The sequence below is a fragment of the Elephantulus edwardii genome, unplaced genomic scaffold (genome assembly GCF_000299155.1).
Source record: "Elephantulus edwardii isolate Elephantulus edwardi_28Jun2011 unplaced genomic scaffold, EleEdw1.0 scaffold00220, whole genome shotgun sequence".
NCBI classification, from domain to species: Eukaryota; Metazoa; Chordata; class Mammalia; order Macroscelidea; family Macroscelididae; genus Elephantulus; species Elephantulus edwardii.
Window position 1 is genome coordinate 4,635,733 of NW_006399970.1, and position 10,317 is coordinate 4,646,049.

Genomic DNA, 10,317 nt, shown 5'->3' on the forward strand with positions numbered 1-10,317 from the left:
TTTAAAACAGGGCAGATGGTTAAGCACGCACATACTGGCTTAAAAGCTGGAGGTTGGAGCACTCAGAAGTGAGCAGCTCTGAAGACAGGACCAGTGACTGCTTCCCAAAGACCACAGCCTTAAAAAACCGAATGGGGCAATTGTACTCTGACACACATCGGTGCTCTCAATTGTGACCACCAGTAATTTTTACTTCAGCCCCTCAAACACCTAGTTCTTTCCAATCATGGGCTGTTGTGGTAGTTAGGTGCCATCGAGTCAAGAAGGACTCATAGTCACCCTACAAACAATGGCTCTGAACCCTGCCCTACCCTGTGTCATCCTCGACAAGACCAGCACCCTTGAGTCCTTTGTTACACACATTGTGTGAATTCATTTCTTTGAGTATCTTCCTTTCTTACACTGACCCTCCACCTTTCCAAGCATGATGTCCTTCTGTTCTTCTGCAAGAATTGGCCCCTCCATACAGCATGCACAATGTTAGACAGGGTTTCACCATACTTGCCTCTAAGTAACACCCAGCTCTCATTTTCACCAGGACAGGTCTCTTTGCTCTTTTTTTTTTTTTTTTAGCGATCTCATGGATTTTATTTCACAGCTTATGGGGAAAAAAATAGGTAGGGATATTTCCTAACAGGAGGCTGGCAACAAACAGAAACTCTCTTCACCAAACTGAACGCAGGTTGGAGAAATCTGACAGCCTGTTGGTGGGTACCTAGGTACTAAGGTAAATCGAGTGCTATGGACGGCTTGGTGTGGCAAGGGAGTTACGTACATACTGATAGGGTGAGCTCTGGCCACATACAATTTAGGATCTGAAGAACTCTCTTGTGCTCCAATATTTTAGCATTTGTTTCACAACTTAGCAAAGGTTAAAACTTAGAAACTGTATTCATAGCCAGGTGAGATATTCCTTAAATTTGCTGCCAACCTTAATTTCTTCAATTATAAACTTTACTAAAAAGACCCAAATTCCTATTTTTTAAAAAAATATAGATTCTTGCTCTTATCCCCAATGGCTACTGGCAAAGTCTTTTATTTTGCAATGGCTGAGAGAGACTCCTTCATCTTCTTGGTCATCGACGGGATGAAATGCATGTGGTCATCCACACACTTGGTCACACAGCTCTCTAGCTGCCGTTTCACCTGAAGCTCCTTATTCCCTGCATCTATCGAGTCTCTGGCTTTGTCATTGCAGTGCATGGTACACCGGGCCAGACGGTCCTGGAACTTCTCCAACTCGCTGGTCACCAGGGCCTGGGCTTGCGCGAGGGGGGCATGGCAGCGCTCTATGCACTGGTGCACCTGCTGCATGGACGCCTGGTTGTCCTCACAGCAGCCGGCGCTGCACCGGAACATGATGCCCTGCATCTTCCGGATGTTCTCTCTCTCCAGACTCTTCACAATGGAGTCGATTGCTTCCTGCACGCAGAGCTGCTGCTGCTCCGCCATGACGAGCCCTCACCGCGTCCCACCACGCCGACGCCCGCATGGACTGAGCGCACGGGCCTGCCCCTCGCCACTGTTTGCTCTTTTACAGTCGATAGTTCTCAGCAACTTGGCATGTTGTCACAAGAGTCCAGTCCCTAGAAGGGGACATGATCCTGGGAAAGGTGAAAGGTCAGAGAAAGGGAGACTGTCAACAAGATGGGCTGACAGTTACTGTCGTTGTTGTTGTTGTTGGTGTTGCTGTGTACTGTCCAGTCAGAACCGACCCATAGTTGACCCTCTACGTCAATACATGAAATTGCCATAAGTTAGAATCAATCCAATCAACTCAGACTCGGTTTTCAGAGGCAGTAAATCACACAAGAGGAGATTGCTGATCTTTCTGCTGTGGAGCAGCTGGTGGATTTGAACCATATGCCTTCAGGATTGCAGCACAGCTTCTTACCACTAGACCACCAGAGCTCTCTACAGTTACTGTAGAGCATGTCATATATGTAAAGCCTAGCACAGATCGTGGGGATGATGCAAGATAGAGCATATGTTCAGATATGTTGTTCATACAGCTATGAAGAGTGGCTGACTCAGCAGCACCTAACAATAAAAAACTGAACTGACCTAAGGATGTGTGGTTCAAACCTACCCAGAAATGCCAAGGGAGAAAGCCCTGGCAAAATCGTATGCACCAGGTCTACGTCAACACATGAAATTGCCATAAGTTAGAATCAATTCAATCAACTCGGACTCGGTTTTATTTTTGTCATTGTGTGTTGTGTACCATAGAGTTGTAACCAACCCACAGCTAATGCTCCAACAGGGTTTTTGATACCTCTAAATATCTGCCTTCAATTTTAAAAGCCTTCTGCTTTCCTACTTTATTGCGCTCGATTTTTCTTTTCTCTGTGGTCAAAAATTACTAATGCCTTCCTCCAGACCTCAGGTCAGTGTCTCCTGCTCTGCAGATAAGCATATTGAATAAGCAAAATAATAGATTTTTCTCAGAATTTAATGTGCCTGTTCTTGCCTTTGGCCAAGCCTACGGGGAGGTCCAGTACAAGACAAACTTGACCCACTCACTGGTCTGTACTATGGTTGCAACAGTGTTAGTGGCTGTTGGTCCCAGGCTGTCAGAGGATCAAGACTCCTACTGCACTTTGTCCTGGACTCTTGGGTTTCCTTCTATAAATCAGAGACTTGACAGTGTGGTCAGGCTACTCTGCTAGAATCTGGAAGCCTTTGTTCTGAAGGAAAGTGAGCTAGACCAAAGGTTGTCCAACCTGGATGGAGACATGAGGTCTGGCCTCAAATAAAGGAAGACCTTCAGGTATGAAGTGTATTCTAATTAGTTCCAAGGATGTTAGTGCTTTCGTGGTAGAACTCTTGCCTTTCATGTGGGATCCCTGGGTTTGGTTCTTGGAAAATTCATCTGTGGCCTCCATTTGTCTATCAGTGGAGGCTTATACATTATTGTGATGTTGAAGAGGTTTCCAGACTAAGATGGATTAGGAAGAAGGGCTTGGTGGTCTACTTCTGAATATCAGTCAGGAATAACATATTGATCACATTGATCAGAGCAGCAGCCTATGGTGAGGATGGTACAGGACTAGACAGCATTTCTGCTTGATTGCACATATTGTAGTCACAAGTTGAGGACCCACTCAACAGCAGATGACAACCAAAAAAAAAAATCACCTCCTGTATAATAATTATGGTGCCTTAACAACAACAGAAAAGCCAAACAGCCTCTATGATGATAATCATGGGAGCACCTCATTCAGGTCATGTTCTTTTCAATCACTTTCTATGCTCCTGAGAGTGGGACAATGACTGTGCTCCTGAGAGCTGGACAATGACTGAGGATGACTAAGGATTACAGAAGAAGAATTGAGGGAGCTCTGGTGGCCCAGTGGCAAGGAGCTGCAACTACAATCCCAGAGGCTCACGGTTCGAATCCACCAGATGCTCTGCCAGGAAAGGAGGGGCAATCTCCTCCTGTACCAGTCAGATCTAATTTGACGGTACACTCACACAAAAATAAAAATTAAAAAAAAACCCAAAAAACAAAAAACATAGATACAGAAGAAGAATTGATGTCTTCGAGCTGTGGTGCTGGAGAAGAGTCTTGAACATACCGTAGAGCGCCAAGAAAATAAATAGATCTGACCTAGAGAGGGTGAAACCAAGTTTCTCCTTGAAGGCTAGGATTTTGAAGCTCTGTCTCACATATTTTGGGCATGTGATTAGGAGGGCCTGGTCCTTGGAAAAAGACATCATGCTCGGAAGGGTGGAGGGATAGCACAAAAGAGGAAAACTCGAGTGAGAGGGATTGATACAGTAACTGGGGTAATGGGGGAAGATGAATCAGAATCCGTGAGACTGGCTCAGGACAGGGCAGACTTCAAAGCTGTTGCACATGGGGTCACTATGAGTTGCAGGCACCTTAATGACACATAACAACAACAACAACTAAATATCTCATGGACTACTAAAAGAACAAACAGATATGTGTTGGATAATGTGCAGCTAGTGTGCTCTTTGGAGGCAAAGGTGATAAAGCTTCATCTTGAGTTGCCAAATGGGTGTGGCCTTTGGGAGAGCAGTGCTGCAATTTGGCTGTAAGGATGGATCCGTTTCCAGTATGGAATCTAGTCAACTGTTGTTGGAAAACTATGCTTCACATTGCATTCAAAGGATGCTTTACAGACAAGTGTTGCTTTTCCAGTGAGAAATGCCAAGTACCATCTCTCTGGAGGTTCAAATCCACCAACTGCATTTTGGGGAAAAGATGAGTAATCTCCTCCCATGTGTTTCACAGCCTTCAAAACTTCAAAAACTCAATGAACAGTCAGCTATGCACTGGGGCAATGAGTTTGAGAGGGCAGATGGTATAGTGGCTAAATGCTCAGTTGGTATCTGAAAGGTCGGCAGTTCAAATCACCAGCTGCTCCCCCACCCCCGGGGTGGGGAGGGGGGAGGATAGTCCACATCCAGAAAGATTCCAGTGAACATGAACTTAGCAATGGCCAAGATAAATAAAGTAGGACCAGGCAACATTTCATTCTGTTGTGCAGAGGGACCATCAAGGGTTTGCACTCACTTAGCAACCAACAGCAAAAGCAGCTTCCACGTCCTGTCCTTCCCTAAATCAAGGAGAGGGAGACCAAGTGGTTCCTGAACCACAAGAAGATTAGATCAGCCAAAGTTCCTAAGCCACCATTCCCACACACCTCGGAAGAAAATCCAACTGCCTACGCTTTCTCACTCCAAACTGCAAAAGCTCTGTCACAGCGCTCTCTGCCTGCCTCAGCCAGAATGTAAATGGAAATGGTCGCTGAGCCACAGGCCCTTGCTCTAACTCCTGGAGGGAGAAAAAAGTTTACCTTCTCAATCTTTCCTTCAAATCGCCAGCAGTGTGCTTCTATACCTAAAAATATGGTGCATCACGCACATGTTTAAGCTGTTAATGGGGAACAATGAGTGTGAGGTAAATGATATTAATCATGCTTATGAAAGCCTACCTCGTTCTTTTTTCAGAGTTCACACTGCTTGTTTAGTCAAATCTCTCGTAATCTCTGGAAAGCCTATTCATATAGGCTTTATTTAGTCTAAAGCAAAGTCAGAAAATATACACAGCAGGGTTTACATTAATATTGTATTAAGAACCTGCTTTACCCTCATGGGAAAGTGCCAAGAAAATTCAAAGCACTCTTGGGGGGGTGAGGAGGATGAAGAGAGAGAGGGAGCAATAATGAAGGTGAAGCTAAAAAGCACACCATTTTTTAACCCCATTTTATTCATTCTGCCTCAGGCATTTCCACACTACATCAAGGAATCTATTTTATTCTGAGATTTGTTGAAACTACCTCCTTCAGCACAGCTAAGGATCTTAAACTCTTCCATTTGATTATATTGTCATAATTAAGAACAAGAAGTATTGAGATGGTTAAGAGCATGAACTCAGGCAATACAGGCACGGTTTGTTTCTTTTCTGTGGACTCACAAGTTACTCAGTAGAAAGCAAATATTCTCACCACTGGACCAGTAGGCAACATCATGATTGGTGGAGAAGAGATTGAAATTGTCAGTAACTTCATCATACTTGGACCCACAATTAACATCCGTGGTACCAGTGGTCAGGAAATAAGAAGATGCATTGTACTGGGAATGTCTTCAGTTAGAGACTACTCCAAATTATTGAGGAGTAGTGATATCAGTTTGAGGAATAAGGAATGTCTGATTCAGGCCATGGTCCTTCTGATCACTTGCCATGCATCTGAGAACTGGACAATGAATAAGGATGACAGAAAAAGCATTAATGCCATTGAGCTGTGGTGTTGGAAAAGAGCACTGAACATCCCAGGAATGGCCAAAAGAACAAACAGATGTGTCATTGGGTGCAGCCAGAGTGCTCTTTGGAGGTAGGGATGATGAGGCTTCACCTCACATACTTCAGGCATGTTGCTAGGAGGGTCTATTACTTGGAGAGGGACATGATGCTTGCAAGGGTGGAAGGTCTGCAAGGAAGAAGACTCTCGACCAGGTTGATTGACATGGTGACTGCTGTAATGGGCTCTTGTATGTCAGGAAGTATGATGCCACAGAATAGAACAGGGTTCAGATCTTTTGTTTAGAGGGTCACTATCAGTCATACTTGACTCAGTGACACCTAATAACAAGAACAACAATACTATTATGGCCTATTGCTAAGAAGTTGTGTTGCAATATTCCAAAGGCACGCAGTTTGAATCCACCAGCTAGTCCACAGGAGAAAGATGGGTAGTCTTCTCAAGTGCAATTTACTGCCTCTGAAAACTCACTGGGAGGGTCAGCTATGAGTCAGTTCTGACTCAAAAGCACACCACCACCACCACCACAACAACAACAACCAAATACGTAGGTTTCCAGGAAACTTGACTGGAAATAAGTCCATTCCTTCTTTCTGGGCCTCAGCCTTCTGTTGCTGTATCTCATACTAAATAAAATTCTATGCTTTCTAAATGTTTTCATATTTGGGGCATTGCACTTCAGTCTTTGGACCAGTGTGTTCTTTCAGGAATATTTATGCACAGAAATGTAAACTCCAAACTGATTCAATGAAACTTTGAACTTTTGGTGTATTTTCTTTCCAAGATAAAGCTCTGTTTATACAAATAACCTTGAACTTTATTTGAAAAAGAAAAAAGATGTAATGCAATTTACGACCACTGTGCTATTTCCAAATGTGGTTGGTTTCCTATTGGGTTATACGTATATCTTTATGCACTTGTGGAAAGCCCTGTTTACTCCCCCAAACAGAAGAAAGTTGGGGTGGGGGTGGGGTAGGCAGAATTCTTAATCTAATCAGGGAAGTTGACTCAGAGTCCCCTGGGCCTTACCTCTGCTTGTTTTTACTGCATGGGCTTGTGTAGACACACCTTGATTTATTGCGCCTTGATTTCTTGCACATAGAAGATACTACATTTTTTACCTGTTGAGAGTCTGAGGCAATCCTGTGAATCAAGCATGTCTATTGACACCATTTTGCCAGTGGCATGTGCTCAGTTAGTGTGTCACCTTTTCTAATTTCAAACTTTTTTATAATGCTATTGTACCCTTTAAAAGACTATAGTATATAGGATTTTTATATTTTAAAAACATCCACTAAGGAAAGCTATGGTTATTGTTGTTGTTTATCATTGAGTCAAAATCAATCCATAGCTGACCCTCCAGTGGGTTTCAGAAGTAGTTCATCACATGGGAGGAGATTGCCCTCCTTCTTTCAGAGCAGCAAGTAGACTCGAACCATGTTCCTTCAGAATTGTAGTGCAGCTTCTTATCACTAGGCCACTAGAGCTCCCTATTATTATTGTTGTTGTTGTTATGTGCGTCGAGTCGCTTGAGACTCATAGCGACCCTATGTACAACAATCCTAAACCCTGCTCTGTCCTGTGCCAATCGCACTGCCTCTGACACACCCATCCCAATTACCCCAGTCACTGAATCAATCCACCTCATAGAGGGCCTTCCCCTCCTGCGCCATCCCTCCACCCTCCCAAGCATGATGTCCCTCTCCAAGGACCTGTCCCTCCTTACAACATGTCCAAAGTATGTCAGACAAAGCCCCAGAATCCTTGCCTCCAAGGAGCAGCCGGGTTTAACCCTCTCCAGGATGAATCTGTCTGTTTTCTTGGCAGTCCAGGGTACTCTTCTCCAGCACCACAGCTCAAAGGTATCAATTCTCCTTCTATCCTCCTTAGTCCTTGTCCAACTCTCTGATGCATAACAAGTGATTGCAAAGACCATAGCCTGTATCAGACGCACCTTAGTCTCCAGAATGACACCATTGCTCTTCAGTACCCTGGAGAGTAGACTTTTCCATCACAATACATTTTTTTATTTCCTGGCTACTGGTGCCAAGAGTGTTGACCATGGAGCCAAGCAGATTTCAGGTGACTGGCTTTATATGCTTTATTGCAGTGGTCTAGAACCAAGCCTGCAATTCTCCAGGGTACCATTGCTACTATGTTTGTGTGTGTCCACGTCCTCACTGCACTGAAGACTCCAGAAGAACACAAGCATGTCCTTTAAAACACTTGAAAGTCTCCTCCTTTTGAACTGACTCTTGGCTCAAAGTTGGTCCTCCTAAGGAATCTTTACTATCTGGTTATCCAAAGAACTTCTTCACGATAAATAAGGCCTGTTGGAAAAGGCCATTACTGCAGAGTGCCATCCAAAGTGGCTCAGGAGTAAGAAGCCAAGCTGCAATCCCAAAGGCACACAGTTCGAAAACACCCACTGCTCCACGGGAGAAAGATGCAATTAAATGCCTTGGAAAACCTGTCAGAGGGTCAGTTATGGGTCCATTCTGACTCAGTGGTACACAACAACAACAAACCAAATGAAGGAAGCTCCGGTGGTCTAGTGGTAAGAAGCTGCACTGCCAACCTGAAGGCACATGGTTCGAATCCACTAGCTGCTCCACAAGAGAAAGATGAGCAATCTCCTTCCATGTGTTTTGTTGCCTCTGAGAACCCACTGGGTGGTCGGCCATGGGTCGGTTCTGACTCAACAGTACGTAGCAAAAACATACCAAAAGAAGGGAGCTCTGCTGGCAGAGTCTGTAGGGATTGCTCTGCTAACTCAAAGGCAGCACTCTCCAGTAGTTCGAATCCACCAGAAGCTGTGAGGCAGAAAGAGGGACAATCTCCTCCTGTGTGATTTATAGCCTTAGCATCTACTGGAGTGTCAGCTAAAAATCAGTTCCAATCTGATGACAATGAGTTCATTTAGTTTTGAGTATATCAGAAGAGGAAGTCCTGAGAAGTACAAACAGCTAATGTCCTATGGTGCTAACTGCAAAGTTGACCTTCAGATTCACCCAGAGGCATCTTAGAAGGAAACACCTGGTGACCCGCTTCTGGAAAAGTCCACTATGAAAACTCTATGGAGCTCAGTTACACGCTGACACACCTAAGGTCTCTAAGGAGCCGGAGTACACTTCACAGATTTTGGGCCTCCACAGACATTGTGATACTAGTATGTCATTGTTGTTGTGTACCAGTGAATCAGAACCAAGCTATAGCTGGTAATCCAGCAGATGTTCAGAGCCAGTATATTGCACAGGAGAAGACTGCTCATATTTCAGAGCAGCTGATGGATTTGAACTGTGCACCTTTGCATCAGATGCACAATTCCTTACCACTAAGCCACCAGAGCTCCCTGATATGTTTTAGTGTGTGTTGTGTGTCATTGAGTCAGATCTGACCTATCACTCACCCTCTGGTGGGTTTCCAGAGGCAGTTAATAGCATGAGAGGGGTTTGCCCCTCCTTCTCCCGCAGAGTACCTGATGGATTCGAACCGAGTGCCTTCAGGATTGTAGCGCAGTTTATTGATTTGAGTAAAAAAACTGAAGTTAAAACACTCTTTCTAGAACTCTAGTTTTTCTTTTTTTTTTTTTTTTGCCGATAGAGCTAGTGTGAAGATAAAGTTAATTTAGTAACAAGTATATGTGAATATGAAAACCAAAAAAATCTAACTGATTACAGATAAGTCAAGTCCAACCCATGGTGAGCCTCCACTGGGATTCTGAGACTAAAAAATCTTCCTGAGAGAAATTGCTGCTCTTTCTCCTTAGAAGTAGCTGGTGGATTTGAACTGTTGTCCTTTCAGTTAGTAGCCTAGTAGTCACTTGTAAGAATAGTAGCTGATGTTAATTGAGGATTTACTATATGCCAAGCACAGATATGAGAGCTTTAGGCAGCATATCTTATTTAACCTTTATGACAATCTTCTGAAGTAGCCTGTTAGTATTTCTGCTTTAGAGAGAAATCTAGAGGCTTATGTAATTGATCCATGGTGGTGATGCAATGTAACTCAGGCAGTATAGCTCCAGAGCCTATTTAACCACTGACTGGCTGCCCCGACCTGCAGGGATATTCAACGGTGATCCTAGGAGAGGAAGAAAGAGAATGGGGGGTGCAGGAGACAAAGAGACATTGAGATAAGTCGAAATTTCCAATCAAGTCTCGACTTTTTTGAAATCATACAGAGATACATATAGGAGCATGAATGAGGGGAGTGGAAAGGAGTAGGATTACTTAGCAGGGCATTCCCAGTAAGCCGAAACCTGTCCTCCCAGGGTGGGGTAAACTGAAACACAATGGGGGGAATGGAAAGGAGAAGTAAGGTTGGGCGTTTCCCAGTCCTCCCAGGGTGGCGCAACATGTCCAGACATGTCCTTAGAGGATTACAAAATGGCTTCAGCTAGGTAGAACAAAACGGCTCCCAACAAATCCTCCCTTCTATCAATAATTATTTGAAGACTGCAAAAGCTCAACAAGATTACCTTTGGTGCTCTCCTGTTTGACCATGTATGAAACCGGCGCCTGTC

General features: G+C 44.2%; 1 pseudogene; it reads right to left on the bottom strand.

The window, feature by feature from the left end:
- Positions 1–1,035: 1,035 nt before the first annotated feature.
- LOC102866283 lies at positions 1,036–1,452 on the bottom strand (annotated as a pseudogene).
- Between the last annotated feature and the right edge of the window lie 8,865 nt (positions 1,453–10,317).